The following is a 19257-nucleotide window of genomic DNA, read 5'->3' on the forward strand; positions in this document are numbered from 1 at the left end:
TGAAACCAGCTCCTTCACCACTAGAGGATGATAGATCATTAGCCAGAGATCCATTGGAGGAAGTGAACTTGGGAACTTCTGAGAACCCAAGATGTACATACATCAGTAGTCTTTTGGATCCACACATCAAAAAGAGACTCATTGCATTGTTGCAAGAGTACAAGGATTACTTTGCGTGGGAGTATCATAAGATGCCTAGACTTAGTAGAAAGTTGGTGGAGCATCGTCTGCCAATGAAGCCAGAATTCAAACCTTATAAACAACCTCCCAGAAGAATGTCCAAAGAGGTAGAATTGAAGGTGAAGGAAGATATTGAAAAGTTACTGAAAGCTGGATTCATAAGACCCATCAGGTATGCTCAATGGTTATCTAATGTTGTACCGGTGGTAAAGAAGAATGGCAAGCTACGAGTTTGTGTGGACTTCAGAGACCTTAATACAGCAACTCCGAAGGATGTGTATGTGATGCTCATGGAAGACATGTTGGTGGATGCAGTAGCTAACAATGAGCTTTTATCTTTTTTAGATTGTGTGGCAGGATATAATCAAATTGCCATTGCTGAAGAAGATACTTCAAAGACCGCCTTTCGATGTCCAGGTGCTATTGGGACATTTGAGTGGCTGGTCATGCCTTTTGGATTGAAGAATGCAGGTGCTACCTACCAAAAAGCCATGAATGCTATTTTCCATGATATGATTGGAAAAAATCTTGAGGTTTACATTGATGACATCGTCATAAAGTCCAAAAAAGAAATAGAGCACATAGATCACTTGAGATGTGGTTTTCAAAGGATGATGGAGCATCAACTGAAACTTAATCCCCTCAAGTGTGCGTTTGGCTGAAAGTTGGAAACTTCCTCGGGTTCCTGGTGCACCAAAGAGGCGTGGAGATAGATCAGAACAAAGCCAAGGCGATCATGGAGTCCAACTCCCCTCAAACAAAAAAGGAGCTTCAGCGGTTCTTGGGGCAAGTGAATTATCTCAGGAGGTTCATCTCTAACTTGGCTGGAAAATCTAAGACATTTTCTGATTTGATGCGGTTAAAGAAGGAAGATGAATTCAAATGGGAGGAACACCATCAGCAAGCCTTCCAGAGTATCAAATAGTATCTATGCAAACCTCCTGTACTTATGCCGCCAAGGCCAGGTGTACCTCTGAAACTTTATCTATCTTCCGCTCATGATTCCATTGGATGCTTGTTAGCACAAAACAATTCCAAAGGATATGAGCAGGCAATATATTATTTGAGTAGATTCTTGAATGCAACTGAGGTAAAATATTCACCAATCGAGAAACTCTGTCTTACATTGTATTTTGCTTGTACCAAACTGCGGCATTATATGATTGGGGCAAGGGTGTTGGTGGTATCTCAGACTGACTTGATCAAGTACATGTTGAATAAGCCGCTCACAACCGGGAGGATTGGAAAGTGGTCGCTGGCTTTGGCAGAGTTTACTCTGGTGTACTATCCTCAAAAATCAGTGAAGGGGCAAGCACTTGCAGATTTCCTTGCAGATCACCCTTGACTTGATGTGAAGGATGAAATAGATCAAGATCTACCAATCTTCAGTGTTGAAAAATCTCGTTGGATTTTGAAATTTGATGGATCTAGCACCGAGACATCTGCAGGAGCAGGAGTAGTCATTATATCCCCTATGGGAACCAAAACAACAATGTCTTTCAACTTGGATTTCAAATGTACAAACAATTAGGCTGAATATGAAGCTGCGGTCATTGGCCTAGAGATCTTCAGGGAGTTAGGAGCAGATGAAGTCTTGATCCAAGGGGATTCCCAACTCGTGCTGAGGCAACTATCAGGAGAATACAAATGCACTAGCCTCAACTTGGCTCCATATTATACAGCCGTTGTTCAACTACTGCAGGAATTCAATGACTTCTCCTTTCTTCATGTTCCAATAGAGATGAACTGGGAGGCTAATGAGCTAGCTCAAATAGCCTCTGGTTTGAAAATGTCAGAAGAACTCACCCATAAATTGATAATGATCAAGAAGCACAGACATCCTTCCATCATGGAGAGGGGAATTCAAGTGGAGACATTCAATACAGATGTCAATCTAGCTAGTGACTAGAGGAGTCCCATCAAGGAGTATTTGTCGAACCCAGGAAGACGAGTACCTTATTCCCTCAAGATTAGAGCATTGAACTTCTTATTGATGGAAGGTGACTTGTACCGCAAAAATGTAGATGGACTTTTACTGAAATGCTTAGGATTTCCAGACAGCATGGAAGTTATGAAACAAGTCCACGAAGGAGTATGTGGAGCTCACCAGGCAGGCATCAAGATGAAATGGCTCATAAGGAGACATGGATACTTCTGGCCATCTATGCTGAAGGATTGTATGTCTTATGCAAAAGGATGCCGACAATGTCTCCATCTATTTCTCCATTAAATTGATTGATTCAGCCTCTACTCCTTGGCACCAGCAAACCCGTCATCAGAATAATGGATTGGTAGTGCACTGATGTCCACAACAGCAACATCATTAACAACTTTGTTCATACTCCAATCCAACATGCAAGTAGACTGAATGATGGAATCTTCATCAACAATAATTGGTAGTGCAACACGAACAACTTGGTAGCACTGTGATTAGAGGAAACCGATCAGTTAACTAAGAGGAAACCGATCAGTTAACTGATCCGGCCTCTAATCCTTCTCACCAGGAAACTTGTTGTCATGATAGGTACCGGTTGTGCACTTATGTTCAGAGGCCTCTACTTCTTGGCACCGACAAACCCTTCGTGGGGACAGGGACTGGTTATGGACTTACATTCAAGAGCTCTAATCCAACGCCGAATGATGGAAACTTTGTCAACAAGAGTTGGTGATGCACGTACAACTTGATAGCACCATTATTAAAGGACTCGATCAATGATTGATCTGTCCTCTAATTTTGGATACTAGCAAGCTTTCTTGTCACAATAGGGACTGTACATGTATATGTGATAATATACACAGCAGCCCCAGGGACGACTTCGTCAAAAATCACGATCACGATTCATCAAGATGCAACAGATAAAATCATTCTTTAATCTGCATATTATCAAAAGGAAAAGTACTGAGTATAACTCTTTACACCGAAAAAAAGGGGGAAATAATGCAACAAAGCCAAGTATCATGTTTCTTTTTGCTTGCCACTGAAGCTGAAAATCGAATGAAAGCCGATAATAAAGCAAAGTCGGGGATCTTTGGCCAAACATAATTGATTGCCGATGGTTTGAGTTTCTGCAACATGGTCCACCATCAAAAGCAAAATCACGGAGTCATCTTAAATTGGAAAAGAAAAGAAAGTGTACACAACACCTCCTTTTATCAGAAATAAGAAGATTCACAGCGGCAACAGAGAAACGAATGCGATCTTTACGGAAGATAAAAAGCAACAAAGAGATGATCCACTGCCAAAGCATGAAATTTCAAAATACAAGAAAGCAATGGATCACTAGTACAGAAATGCTTACTTGTGTCGCACTTTTTCAGGTTGTTGTGTCGCACTATTGTGCGACACAACAGGGGTGCGACACAAGAACTTTGCATCGCTCTGGAGAGCGACACAAGCTACCCATTTGTTGTGTCGCACTTGTCACGCGCGCGATACAATAGAGCGATAACTCTTGTGACGCGCTTCTAGAGTGTGCGACACAACATATGATAATTCTTGTGACGCGCTCCAAGAGTGCGCGACACAAGCTCCCCGATTAATCTGGTACACTTTGTATTGCTCCTTCCTCATGTGCGACGCAAAATATTGATATTTTAAAAAAAAAATTATAAAATTTTCCAGCATCTAGCATAAAATTTTATAATCAAAATTGAAAATAATAAAATAAATAAAAATTTGGATTGAAGAGAGCTATGATAGCATAAAAATTCTACACACGAGGAAAATTTAAACAAAAACATAAGGAAAAGTTCTACACACGAGGAAAATTTAAACAGAGGCAACACAAAAAACCTGCTCAAAATAAATAATAAAAATAAGAAAGCACTCTTAGAAATGTCTATTGTCAAAAGTTCACTACGCAAACCATCAAAAGTTGAATTATAATTATTTCATATTAGTTAAACATGCTTAAAACACTTAAAATAGCTAATAAGGCATTCTGAATGTTATACATTATCTGATGCTAATAAGGTATTGGTACCTAATAATGCTAGGCTTATCAAATGTAACAACCAATTTTCTCTTGTATGGTTTGATGGTTTTTGCATGTCCACCACAAGGAACAAGAAAATTAATACATGTGATCCTAGGATGTTAAGTTGTCTCCTAATGAAAGATAATAGGAATATAATTTGACTCTTTCTGAACTATGCGATTAATAGTCTGTTTGGATAAGGTGAAGGAAACTACTATATTGCAAGAAAAGATCAATCCTTAGTGCTGATGCTGATGAACTAATATAGGACACCCATCTAAAAGAGATAGGTAATTCTTAGTGGAATCACAATTTCATTAATGGCAACTAGAGTCATAGGCATGATAACTTCCTCTAAGAGCATTTCAATTCATCCCATTATCTAATGTAAGTGCCTGAATTTATTAAAGAAGTCAATCATCAGCTTAAATTAGGTCAAACAGATGCTTGCTGCAACTGTTTAGGTGTATAGCTGTATAAGATCCTCACATGTTGGTTCTGCAAGGGGGGAATCATCGAATCAGGTAAATGTTCGGGGAAGAAAGGGTGTTCCTCTGGATTCCCATAATGACCCATCTAATTTGAAAAGAAAGAGAGATCATGCATCTTTACAAAATCACTTTTTATGATAGTCCACAATTTTCTGTTATAGACGACTTACCTTTGCATGTAATTATTTCTGTTTCTCGCACAATGAACTCTAATAAAGAGTCATTAAAACCGTCCATGGAGAGCACATCAGCATCATATGTGTCTTTGTTATAGGAGTACCAAGCTCTCATTAAAAGGTTATGTATTATGTAATCCTCTTGCAGAATCAAATGAATGCCTTATATCTTCAAGGCTCAAGCTCTGAAAATCAGCCACCTGATTCTTGGAACATCTACATGTAAAGGAGACAGAAGGTTAAGAGTTAGCCAAATAATGCCTGAAAGTCGAAAGCTATGAATATTCAATAAGAATATTGAATGAGGTAAAGTCTCAATAACTTTGATTTCTCATTAAAGGAATACATAGGTACTAATTACATATTTAATCTATTGCTAGGTGTGCTCAACAAGTAAAAAGTACTACAAGGACAAAGACAAATGTTTCAATCCTAGCCGTTGATCAATAAGCCTTGTGATGGATGGCTGTGATTGATTCGGGCTTAGGTTCACATGAGGTGTGGTGCATTCTATTAGCATGGGCTGCTTCTAGAATACTCTTGTGGGAAAAGGTCTGAAATACCCTTGGAATACCAAAGGGTTACGTAAAGACTTAAAGCCTTCTTTAATTATTTGTACTTGATAGGATTCTTTTTTTTGGACTCTTCAGTTTCTTCTTCTTCTTGCTTTCGTCTTCTTCATTTGCAAAATCTGTAGATTTTGCCCTGTATTAAAAGCCACACAATAGAATTATGGACATTTAATTATTCACCTCATTGATGAATAAGGACCACATATTCAAAACTAGTCAAGTATGATCAAGAAAAGGTTTTTCAACAAGTCAAATATCTATATTTGGAATAATATGTATATATGGTTTAGCAATTAGTCATTGTCAATGACCAAAATTAATTGAAGTCAGACTAAGAAAGCAACTCCACAATATAAAGAGCAAAGCTGCTGAACCCAGCTTGAAATATGAAGAAACACAAATACAATTGACATATTGAAAACTATCTATGTGTTTCTGTATGCCATAGTTCTGTTGAAACTAGAAAATTGAAAAAGCAATGGCAGAGTCAAAACTGAGTTGTTTACAGAGCAATATAAGGGAGGCACGAGGCCGGGGTTCATATGTGCACCAATCACATTCATTACGTGAAGGAAATGAACTAAATTCACGGTCAGTCATAATATCAATATGACAAGTTCTCCCATGAAGTGTCTCCATTAAGAACTTGTATGGAATGCCTCAAGTGTACACAGGATTTTAGTACAATACATTCGTCATCCTAAAATATAACACGAACATCTAATCTTTATTTTAGAGAAAGCAGGAAAATCTACTTCTGATATGAACAACTAAATTTCACAACCATACTCTTCTTACATCCAAGTGTTCTAGGCATTAAGGAAACCTGAAGAGTGCAGTTGTATGTACGTGTGTGTTATACTCTGTGCATGTGCAACTAGCACTAAAACTGTATGGAAATTGATCCAAATTTACTGAACATTGTTGCGTAAATATAGAAATTGAAGCCACTGAAACTTAATGCATGTTTGGGAAGACCCACAGACCAAGAAACAAGGCAATATACCCCTCCAACCAGGAGATGTACAACAGAAACAAAACTGAAGAAAGAGCAGACTAGCAATTATGAGATAAAGTAATAAATTTCAAAAGCACCAGGAATGACCATAGTGCAGTATACAATAGATTATGTACTAATAAGATGAATCCATAATTGATCTAAAAGGAGAAAATCCACATACTATGGATATGGGAAATAATTGTAGACTTTTTTATTGAGTATGTTGAAGATGACATTTAAGAAGTACCTGTACAGGAAACACAAACCAATCAGTTATTCCTTAAATCAAATACAAGGCAGAGGTTAATGGATTTTTAGCATCTGCTAGGGTGGTAGATTAGCCTCAAAATTGGATCTGCAAACAAAATGATAATATTTGCCTGCAACTCAAATGTATATGATATCTTACCACGTAAAGAAGAAGAAATATGTAACCAGTGCAGGAAATCTCTCGCCAAAGATTTTAGAAGGCTCTACATGTCTGCACCCGCAAATTCAAATTATAACACATATATAGCACTGATATCACATCTTTAAAAACAACGCTTAAAGGGTGAAAATTCAGCTTCAATTTCAAGTCTGAGGAGGTTAATTAATAAGTCACTTTAAGTAATAGTCCATCGTAAGTAAGTTCACGAGACTAATGAAGTATCTACGGAGGCTAATCGGATAATCTGAATAAGATATGATACCATGTATTAAGCCTAAAACATTTAAAAAAACAAAAAAAAGATTACATCCAATCTGATTAGCATACCATCATGTTTCTTCATCAAACCTGCAAAGAGCAAGCAAATAATCAAGAATCCAACTTCAGCTGCACCTCCTAATATAATAGAAAAGGAAAAACAAATTTAAATGTTTTAATTCCATATTTTTAATTCCAACTTCAGCTGCACCTGTATTCTGCCCTGTCCCTACATCACACCAAATTTAATTCCATATTAATTGCACATTACTTAAACACAAACAATAGAAAAATGATTACTTTTTTTATATTCAATTTGGCCAATCAATCTCTATTGACAGAAAGAAAGTGACCAACAGATTTAATTCAATTTCCCAATAAAACTTGCCAGTCATCAAACAAATCAACAAAAGTTTATCTATGGAAAAGGAAAAACAACTCCTTCAAGATTTACCTGAAGAAGAAGATGAATGAGAAGATGATGAGGATGATGATCTTCTAGGGACCCCATTTGGATAATAATTGTAACGAATAAAGCACTTATGCAGATAGATTTGGCCAGAAATAGAGTTACCAGATTCAACCTGAGCTCTTTGCACAGCACTTTTAACACATTCACCACAATCTGAATCCCCAACATCACCTTCACACTGCCCCAAAACATACACAGCTTGATAGCTAGTAGTATAAAATCCATGCCCACTAACGACACCGTTTTACAACACAGAGAAAGCAGTATCCCTCCTCTCCTCAAACCCACTTCCTGCTATATTGGTAGCTCCACAAGTGTTGAACAACATTTCCATACCTGAAACTTGAGTAAACCCAGCATCAGCAGCCATTATTTTTCCATTTTTTTTCTTTTAAATTCAGAAAAGAATATGCAAGTCTTACCCTTCGGCATCAGCAGCCGCAGCCTTAACAATCGGAAAGTCAAGAGAACTCCGTCACCGAATCGGTTGACTCAAGCCAGCGATTCTCAAGAGATTACCGGAGAAAAGAACCGGCGAAAAATAAATTGGAAGTTCCGACAACGATAAGGAAGCCAATCGCATGATTTGAGCGGCAAGAAGTGATCGAGGTTTGAGTGAAACTTGAAAGCTCATGGACGAAAGCTTCAAAGAGAGAGATGGGAGAAAAAAAGGCGGCCGGACTTCCGAAAGCCATGGACGAGAGCTTGAAAGCTCTTGATTGATTCATGATGTGGAAGGATGAGGAGGAAGAGAAGAGTCTCGAATGAAACAGGAGGCTGGGGGCTGCCAAATGATCCTAACCTAATTAAGAATATATGATAGGCTTTTTATTCTTTTAATCCCCCTTATTTTGTTTATTCAGGTTTAATCCCTGCTAACCCCTTCCCGTTTTATGATTTAGTCTCCGATTGATTTATATACTTAGGAATCTGAACTTGTTTACCTTGTCTCCTGTCAATTAGACGCCTCAATGTTTTAATCATGTACCTAATTATTTGAATTAAGCTTAATTAGGTCGTTCCAAATAGTAGTTCGTATTAGTTGTGTCGCGCTTTTAAAAAGGAGCGACACAAAGATAACATACTCCTTGTATCGCTTTTATAAAAGCGTGTCACAAAGATAAAACACTTCTTGTGTTGCTTTGGTAAAGGCGCGTCACAAGCTTGTTCTTGTGTCACACTGTAAGACACGCGATACAAGAAGTAACTCGTTTGTGACACACGCTCTTCAAGCATGACATAAGTGATGACACAGAATACTTAGTTGTGTCGCGTTTATAGAACGCGCGACACTAGTTACTCTGTTGTGTCGCTTTATCTTCAAGCGCGACACAAGTGAGCATTAAAAGAGAACACAAAAAGAAAGAAAAGAAAAGAAAGGGACATGTGGTCCTTTACCGTCAAATTCCACTACTCAGTGAAATCGATTTCAAGATCTTCTAGCTTGAAAGAAGACGACCACTGTGAAGGCTTACAAGCACTGTGGAGATGAGCTCCATTCTTCCGGCATCAAACATCAGCCTTCTTTTCCATTTGTTAATTCGGCGATTGAACTTGCCCAAAGACGCTTTGTCAAGAAGCAGCAATCCAAGTCCAACAGACGGAACAACGTCGATGATTTTTGAAGACAGAATCTGGAAATACAACATCATCAGTATTAAAAAAAAAGAACATGATAACAGAGAGTTCAATGTTGTAAACTTAGAATGAGGGGAGATGACCCTCTTCGAGAAGAACTTTGTTGCAAAACATGTTATCAAATATAAACTCTCAGTACAGATGATTCTTCAGGACAGATTTCCCTCAAACTTTTTCTCTGCCTCCTTTTTCTTTTTCATCACATCATTCAACGAAGTCCCTGATTCAGACCCGCCATCTCTGCTGTAGCTGAAAATTTGAGGTTTCAGCAACGGCCATCATCCTCATTCGGCTCCAGTTCGATCAAACGGTTTACAACTTCAATTGCTTCTACAAGTTTTCAGGATTTGATCCTTACCTCCATGAGGGTTCTTAAAGCTGTAAAAGGGGCAGCAATCGGTGCGGCAATTGCAGACTTAATTTGGAGATGGAAGAAGAATAAAAGCAGCAGCAGTGAGAGCGAGGCAGGTGGATCAAACTTCATGTTGAAGCTCTCAAGGTAAGGTAGGTAAACAAAACTCAATTCTCTACTGCACCGCTTTCTCTTCAATGAGTTGCTATTGAAAATATTTAATTATTTTCAAGTTGGTTTTTTATGCGGTATATAGAGTTTGTGTTTATTAAGGTTTCTTTTGCATTATGGTTTCCTAGTCCATTTAAAACTTTAAATTTTTGTTCTGCTGCAATTTTATCCTTTTATTATTTTCTTCATTTATTTTTAATCTTAGGTTTAGATCTATTTAAATTGAAAGACTTCTATTCTATTGCATTAATAGCTTAACTTTTTACTTTTCGTTTTTATCAGTTTTCTTTTTAAAGTTTTATTTCAATTAAATTTCTTAATTTTATCATATTTTATTTTACTTAATGTTATTTTAAACATTTTAAATTTTATGGAGTTTAAAAGATTATTTTTGTTAGGGACCAAGCATAAATTTTCGTTTCTCAAATCCATGCTTGTGGGGAGCAACTGTTTGCACCATAAATAATTTTTGGCTTTGAATTATTTTTAATATATTAATTGGCTACGCTTAAGTATATTTTTCCAAAGTGGACATCAGGGGAAACTTGAAGTAAACTTAGGGGAACCAATAGCCAATTAATATTTTAACGTGTATTTTTGAGCCAATTGAAAAGCAGGAAAAATAGAAAGCGTGAAAATCAATTTCATCGTGGAACTCAAAGTGGAGCGGTTACTCAATGTGGTGGAGAACGTGGATTAGTGGGAAGAAGTAGGAAGTTACCTCCCAGCTTCATCAAAAGGGCATTGTTTCATCATAGTTGCCACAGATTACTTTTCCAAATGGGTGGAAGAAGCACCAATGAAACAAGTCGGCCAAACACAAGTGATCCGATTCATCAAAGAGAACTTGATTCATAGATTCGGAATCCCAGAATCCATCACCACGGATCAGGGGACCATGTTCACAGGCGAAGATATGAACGAGTTCGTAGAAGAGTACGGAATTAAGTTGATTCATTCCACCCCATTTTATGCACAAGCGAATGGTCAAGCCGAAGCATCCAACAAAATTCTAATTCAAATCTTGGAAAAGATGTTAGAGGACAATCCTAGAGAATGGCACAAAGTTCTCTCAGAAACACTGTGGGCCATGCGAACGTCTAAAACACGAGCGACCGGAGTGAGTCCATTTTTTCTAACATTTGGTCATGATGCAGTAATACCATTAGAAGTCATCGTGCCTTCACTGCGAGTAATGCGTCAGAATGACTTGGAGCCAGACAATTATATACAAGCCATGACCATGGAACTAGAAGATTTGGACTACGAAAGGCAGAAAGCGCTCGATTGCATGATGATCCAAAAGAAGAAAGTGGAAGACGTGTACAACAAGAAAGTAAAAAAGAAAAACTTCAGAGAAGGCGAGCTAGTGTGGAAGCAAATCCTACCAATCGGGACGAAGGACCATGAGCTTGGAAAGTGGTCGCCCAACTGGGAAGGACCATTTCAAATCCACAAGGTGCTCCCCGGGAACGCGTATTGGTTGAAGAGTTTGGGCGGAGAACCACACAGAAGATACATCAACGGCAAATACTTGAAGAAATATTTCCAAAGTATGTGGGACATAATTAATGTAGCAGCCAGCCCGCAAGACGTAGAAGAGGCTCAACTACGCGCGGCGCACACCACAGACGCCATGCGTAAAATACATCAATAAGGCGTTTTAGGTTCAGGAGCACCAACACGCAGGACGTGTTTGACAACACGCGGGACGTACATTCTCACACGCAGGGCGCTCCCCCTATACGCAGGACGTGCACTAGACGTACATATAAGATATGCTACAGGAGCACGAACACGCGGGGCGTGCATTCTCATACGCGGGGCGTACCTTCCTACGCGAAGCTTAACACAAGAGACGCCACGTGTAAAATACATCAATAAGGCGTTTTAGGTTCAGGAGCACCAACACGCAGGGCGTGTTTGACAATACGCGGGGCATAAACCAGACGTGTGTAAAAGACAGCTCCAGGAGCACGAACACGCGGGGCGTGCCCCAAAGACGCAGGGCGTGTACCGGACGTGCATGAAAGATGTACTCCAGGAGCGAGAATACGCGGGGCGTAAAATCAAAGACGCCACTCGTATTCATTATCAAAAAGGCGCTTCAGGGTCAGAAGCACAAATACGCGGGGCGTAACCAGGTACACGCAGGGCGTATGCGCTCTTTTTCTGGGCGTTTGCAATTTTGCTGGACATTTATATAGTGTCTTTGCAAGTGCTATAAATGTTCATCAATAAAAGAATAAATGTGCCATGGCCAAAAATAGATGACTTAGCAATTGCTCAAACGGCAATCAACTCAAAAAGCAATGTCCATTTGTGCTAGACAAATAAATAAATGAAAGAATGAGCGTACAAACTCAAAGCGAAGATGAAAAGTACAGGCAACCCGTGAACGTACCTTACGGAAACAAACAAAAATCAGGCTTCGGGTATTTCGCCCAAGACTCACAAAGTTTGGAGGCAGCCTCTCTGTGTTGCTCGCTCTGTCTGTGCCATGCCAACATCTCATCATAATGATTGGCCAATCGATCTTTCTCACGGCCCAACTCTTCCTCCATCCGCTGGAAACAAGCCCTAAACCCGGAGCTAGCTCTAACCATATCTTCTTTAAACGCTCGAGCTTCAGCCACCTCCTTCTCCAATACCGCAAGCCGCTCCTCTACAGCTGCAATTTTGGCTAATCGTTGCCTATCCGCTTCTTCAGCATCAACCAGAGCATTAAACTTCTTGTTGTAGGCCTCTAACTCTGCCATATTTGATCTAACTCGAGCTGCGAGACCTGCTGCCACGTTTTTCTCAGTAACATAGGACTGATAGCAAAATAATACGTGGTTCTTGGCGGATGTCAACGGCTCAGTCTTGAAGGGATGAACACACACACCCATCATAAGGTCAAAATCAATCATAGCTCTTTCAACACGGGTCGGAGTCCAAGAGTCGAGAGGAGAGGCGACAAGCTTACTGAGATTGGCACGAGCATCACTCAAAGAATCATCAATAGGCAAGGATGAGTCAGCCACGGCGTTAGGCGGTACTTTCAAAAACGAAAAATCCAAACCAGCAAAAGGATTATCAGCCTTAAGACCGACAGGAACTAATGGAGGACGCACTAGAGCTGATTCCTGCCATATTCACAAATGACATTTCAATCAAACAATATTACTCAAGCATCCCAAACATAGTTCATAAAGTAACGGAGTCACAAATCATACAAACCTGAGACAATGGTGCGGCAATCAATCGGTTTAAAGAAGAGGCAGAAGGAAGATGTGTTCGTGCTGGAAGTTGCAATGGAGTCATGTCCACCTCAGCCGAGCTATCCTCAAGAGACAGAGTTCTAATCGAAGAAGTCACGTTCCAACGTGCCCCTAGTTGATCCAGCGCTCCATCCTCAAAATCAAAGTATAAGGCTTCGTCAGAATCAATTCTCTCTCCTGGTCTCACAGAAGGGCCTGCCGTAGTAGGTACCTGCCCTCCCCCATCCAACATGATTGCTTTGCCTTTGCCTTTGCCTGTTTCGTTTATCTCAAGAGCATTCGGGACCAGAAGAGTCAGATTGTTATCCTTTCCCGAGCTACCGCTCGAATCTAAAAAAAAAAAAAAAAAAAACAAAATGAATAAAATGTATATGTATATAAAATGTACATACAAGACAAAATAAAAAGAGCTTACCAACGGGTGGAATACACTGCTGAAAAACGGTGTCCCACCAAGCATCAAACGAAGGTCGATCCGACCCAAGCAGAAGTGGTCCCTGATCATATCCCGCATCCAGAACCGCAGCAGCTATATCTTCATCACTAGCTCCATACCGCTGAGAAGAGGTAGGAAATGGGAGTGGCCCTGGAATAGCTTGGAAAAATCCTAATTGACGTGCCCAAAGACAAGGTGCATACAAAGTCAGACCAGGATTTGATGATCTCGAGGTTCTAGTTCGGTTCACCCCGTGGTGTAACCGACGTGTTGCACACACCGTCATCCACCATTCAGTACCTTCATGGGGGGCAGGAGACAAGTAAGAAAGCGCCCAGGATGGTAGACATGAATTACTCTTATTCCAAAAGAGAAACAACTCATTATGAGGGGATGGTACTAAAGTACGAAGAAATCTCACAACCACACCAACGGCCAAACTCGAAGAGCTATAGCAAAGGTCTACACCAAGATGATCTGAAACCCCCACTGATGAAACAGTAGCCAAATGAGGGAAGTAGATAAAAACCCACAGTTGTAACAACCACAAGCCACCCCGAGGTTTTACAAATGGTCTGCCCTCAACCGTAAGAGCTAGACGGTGGAAGGTTGAAGCTAACAACATGGTGCCAAGAGCTAAACGACGGCCTGAAGCCAAAGCCTTAGCAATAATCAATATTTCAGCGGTAGGCCTAAGACCCAACGGCTCAAAAATGTAATTGCTAAGCATCATCCACAGGAAATGCACATGATCCTCATCATCCAACTCCGCCTTATCCAATTTCTTCTTAATTATTTTGGCATACGTCCCAGCCTCTTTAGATAAGATGGCTTGCACTCCAGGGAATGTGTGTGTATATACACAACTTGGGACTTCCTCTCCAATAATGGGCAACCCCGTCAAAGCAACCACATCACGTAAAGTGATAGACATAGGACCCAGCGGGAGAATCAATGAGTTGCATATCGGTGACCAATAATTCAAAACTCCTTCAAGAACATTCACACAAGGAGTAATTTCATGACGCGTCAAACGAACGAAATCCCTGATGCCAACCTGGTCCCAAACACTAGCATACCTCAATCCTAAACAATCTACAAGGTCATTCCACCCAGTGTAACAACGAGGGAATACCAGACCTTTCTTATTCGCAGGGAATTGATAAGTTTCCCTATGAAGGGCTAATTCGGTAGCACTACTCATGGGATAAGGGGGCAAAGGCGAGTTATTCATAGCAACAGGGCTAATTGTAAAGACACTGTCCTGAAATCGAAAGTACAGACACAATCAATCAAAGCCTATGGAGGCTACCTTCAAAAACATGATCATGAAATTACAAAAATTACCTCCTGCAAGCCAAGGGTTATGCCTAGGCGAGAATCAGCGCGAATGGTGTCAAAATATGAGTCCGCAGCTGTGACAGACAGATGTAAATTTCAGCAATACAATTCCATCTCCACGTAATAGCTCTAAAATTCTTATGTTTTATTCCAATTCAATTTATTTTCTCATAAAATGTGATTCTACACACACAAAAGGAAAAGAAAAATCAAAAAGAAAGAAATAAAGAAGAAAAATAGATTGCATACCCATGCTTGAGAGACTGAGAGCTTGATTCTGAGTGTTCTTGAGTTTGAGGAAAAGAAAATGGCAGAAACAAAGATAACAAAAAAAAGAAAAGAAGAGTTGTAGATTGATTAAGATAGAGAGTTCCAAGGAATTCAAATTCTAAAATCCTACAGGATTCTTCTCTCTATTATCTTAAAAAAAAAATATTTAATAAAACTTCTTTTGTACATAAATTTTATTATTACTAATTCATTTATGCACAAAAGAGGGGGGCTATTGTTGGCCCAAAAAATAAAATAATTATTTTTATGTATATGAAAAGCTTGGGTTATGTTTTTAGGATATAGTTTATATTTTCTAGAAAATAATATACGTGTAAGCTAACCTGCAACCCATGAGAGAGTCCGGCACCACGCGGGGCGTGTCCTCAATACGCAGGGCGTAAACAAGGCGTCCGGAGAAATCAACGTCAAAAACTCAAATACGCAGCGCGTCCTTCACGTTACGCGGGGCGTACTTTCTTACGCGGGACGTACTTACCAATACGTCATGCGTGAGACGCATCCGCAGAGTGTTCCAAGATCAGAAGCTCCAATACGCAGGGCGTACTCCTTTACGCGGGACGTGACACCAGAGACGCCATGCGTAGAAATCAACAAGAAACGCACAAGGCCCAGTATCCGCCAATACGCAGGGTGTAGTAGGACATACGCAGGGCGTATCGTCTCGTCCGGAAGCAGTCAACGGCAGTTGAGGAAGTTAAGTTAGTTGGTTAGAGTTAGTTGGAGTTAGTTGAGTTATTTGGTGATGAAAAGACCAAAATACCCTAATACCTCTAACTAATTACCAAAACGCCACTTAAAAAACTATAAATAGACCCCATCCCCTACACTAAAACACACACTCAACACACAACAAAACCCCTTTCTCAAGCTCCAATGCTTAATCTTTAGTTTTGCTCCGTAGTTCTTAGTTCTTAAGTTCTTTTGTTCTTATTTCTTCAAGTTCTTCAAGTTCTTCCTTTCGTTCTTCATTTTTCTTAGCTTCAATCCCTCATTTAGCTTCCTTTAGCCTTAATTCAAATTCCAATAGCCTTCCTTCCAAGTTTCTCAATTCAATTTAGCATTCCTAAGCTGTTACTCTGCTCAATTTTCAATTAGAATTCCATTTTCCAAAGTAATTTTCCAAATTCGTCCAATCATTTTCAAAGCCCGTTTTCGTCCATTTAACTTCATTTTCTGCTTTCGATCCCTTCGACAAAGTTGTTCCTGACTTCCCGAAGTTCAATCTACACTATTTACTTGTCCAATTCCGAATTCTTAACCATTCCAACCAAGCTCCCAAAGTCAAAGTTTAAATCTGCCCCATTTGCCTACCAACGTTTAGTCATTGCACAAAGCACATACCGTACGGGCCCGATCGGTGGCAGCTCTCCGAGGACCTCACACCTACGCCAAAATTCAACTTCAATCCGAGATAGCTATTGTGGCTCCGAGTTTGTTGTTGAATTCCAATTTATTTTAATTGCATTTCAATTCCTTTTATTTGATTTGCTCTTCCATTTTCAATTGAATTAGCTATATGTTTAGTATAGAAGTTCTTCAATTGTAATTCATTTTTAATTTATGCTTACCTCAAACACATGTATTCAAACCTTGATTTACATCAATAAAATACCGATTTTTCACCAAATTTCGTGTCAATTTCGCACTTTAAATTCCTTTATTTTCTCGTCTTCAATTTACCCGCATTAGCTTAAATAAAACAATTTATCTAGCAAAGTTTCTATAACGGCGCTAGAGACCCAAGAGGGACTTTTTCAATCCTTGCGTCCCTCGCCAATCGTTTCGTTTAGAATTCAAGTTTTGGCGCGTAAATTCCATAAACTTAACCATTTCAATTGAGAAGTAATCTTCTCTGGCACGCCCGCACCCTAACCACACGTGACAAGGTTGAAATTAGCATATTCGCAAAATATCGCTAACACTAATATTATTTAGGTTTTAAATAACCCAAATAATTAATATAAGCCCTTTATTTTTTTAAACTTAAAAGAGGCCCAATTGATTTTTTTAAAGAGTTAATTACAAGTAGATGCGTAGTGGTTACATGGATTTGCAGATGAGTACCTGTGAAATTTTTGTTTACAAACACAACAATGTTGTTGTAAAATTTTACATTTTTTTCCACTTTGCCAAATTTGGCCGATAACGACCTCAAAAAGAAAATTTTAAAGAATTAAAACTTTTTAGTATATCACATTTACCATATTAAAAAAATTTGAAAACATCATTTTTTTAGTTCTCTCTTTAAACATTAACTTTCTCTCTCATAAAAAACAATACCTAAATGACCTTAAACCTAAAAAGTTGAAGAATTAAAGTTGCTTAAAATAACATTTAACGCTTAAAAAAATTCATTTCGAGGTTGCAAATCGACGAAACTACAAAGCATCTATATGTAAGTGACCCTTTTTAAAAATAGGTTGATGGTTAATTTAAGAGTTAAACTCATATTTAGTTTTAATGCATCCACAAATTTATCATTTTATGCATTGTTTGGTAACATTTTATGCATTGTTTGGTAACATTTTGCCCTTGAAATATTTCCATAAGTGACATTTAACCCGTTTTGCATGAAAAATTAATCGATTTATTAATTTCTTTACCAAATGACATAATTTTTGACACGTGATATATACAAGTGGCGGTTGATTTAATTTTTTCCACGATATATAGATTTAATAACATATCATATTTTCTCTTACCTTTTTTTTCTTCCTTAAGCTTGATATTTCTTAGCATTGCAAATATTTTGCTCTTCAGAATGTTTTCTATTACTCATTTTTATGCATTGGTTTCCAAGAAAAATTTTATATTCAATTAATTCAGATGGTATTATTAAAAGTTACAAACCGAAAGTCATATCTTTTATTTTTCATTTCAATTTTTTAATCTCAAGAAATATATCTAATCTAAATTCAGAAAATAAATAAACATTATTTGTTATCTTTTAATAATAACAATAAGATGATTAGATAAATAAATAACAAACACCATAAAGGATTAAGTCCTTATATGCACGTATTGGGCCATTCAATAACAGTTTGAATGATTAACAAAGCCAACTCTGATAGCTCGTTGATTGTGAAAATTAAAGATTAATAACTTAATCTTCGAAACCGCATAAATTCAAAAGCTCTTAGTCCGAAAAAAAATAAATAAAAGATGACTTATACTTAAAACCCTCAAAGGTAAGGGTTTAATAATGTTTTAGTCATCGGCCCTGTTTGGGAATTAGCTGTTAGCTATTAGCTGATTACATTAGCTGCTATGATTAGCTGATTTGACTAGCTGTTTGTGTAGACATGTTTGATAAAAATTAGCTGATTGATAATAGCGGTTTGTGCATTGGCGACCGAGGATTTGGTGTCCCATCACTACAAGAAAAAGGGGATTTAATGATGGGAAAAATCATCACTAAAAGTCTAGTTCCACTCATTAAAAGTTTTTAATGAGCGGAATTTTCCCCTTGAGAAAGCCCTTCTTACTAAAAGTATTAATGAGCGGAATCATAACTTACAATGAGTGGACATTTACCCTTATTAAAAACTATATAATGATTCAAAATACGCTCATTAGAAGCATTTATAGTGATTAAAAATACGCTCATTAGAAGTATTTATAATGATTAAAAATCGTCTAATTAAAAATATTTATAATGATTTGGATTGAACGGAGCTACTCTAAATTAGATATATTCAAGTCTCAAACAAATTAAAATAACATCAAACTTTTAAATAAAAACACATAGATAACCAATTCCAAATGAAACCATATCATTAATAATAAGGCATATCATAGATTGAAGGTATAATTTTTACACTTGAGCAAATAAGGTATAATCACATTCAAAGTATTGGGATCTCCTACGAAATGAAATCAGAATTTTATTATACTACCCATTAAATAGTCAAAGTAAAGAAATCTACAAAGAATAGAGCTAAATACCAAAAACATTGTGCATATCTGCAAAAAGATGATGTCTATGGGTTCACCTATGGTTGATTGCAACTCCGAGTGGGCATCCAAGGTCGAAGAGGACGGAGACTCGGCTCTTCCATCAATAGGTTCGCCTATGGTTCTAATTACAAATGTTTTCACATAAAACACCTGATTGTAAAAGGTATTACGTTAGACGCCAGAACTATATATGAATTTGCTGCATTTAAATGTATCTACATAGTTATCATATATAATTTTTCTTCTCGT

General features: G+C 38.3%; 1 long non-coding RNA gene across 12 annotated transcripts; it reads right to left on the minus strand.

Annotated features, from left to right (window-relative positions):
• Positions 1 to 655: 655 nt before the first annotated feature.
• LOC136227458 (uncharacterized) lies at positions 656 to 8378 on the minus strand. 12 transcript variants are annotated; one of them, XR_010688082.1, is made up of 9 exons: positions 7979 to 8378; positions 7539 to 7892; positions 7154 to 7222; positions 6806 to 6877; positions 6578 to 6643; positions 5444 to 5529; positions 4819 to 5040; positions 4647 to 4733; positions 4494 to 4552 (listed from the first exon to the last, which is right to left on the minus strand). It is a non-coding gene; the product is annotated as an uncharacterized lncRNA (long non-coding RNA). The 12 variants fall into 12 exon arrangements; XR_010688085.1 differs by lacking the exons at positions 4494 to 4552; positions 4647 to 4733 and adding an exon at positions 656 to 3054; XR_010688084.1 differs by lacking the exons at positions 4494 to 4552; positions 4647 to 4733 and adding an exon at positions 3068 to 3246.
• Positions 8379 to 19257: the final 10879 nt, after the last annotated feature.

Source organism: Euphorbia lathyris, chromosome 4 (assembly GCF_963576675.1).
Source record: "Euphorbia lathyris chromosome 4, ddEupLath1.1, whole genome shotgun sequence".
NCBI classification, from domain to species: Eukaryota; Viridiplantae; Streptophyta; class Magnoliopsida; order Malpighiales; family Euphorbiaceae; genus Euphorbia; species Euphorbia lathyris.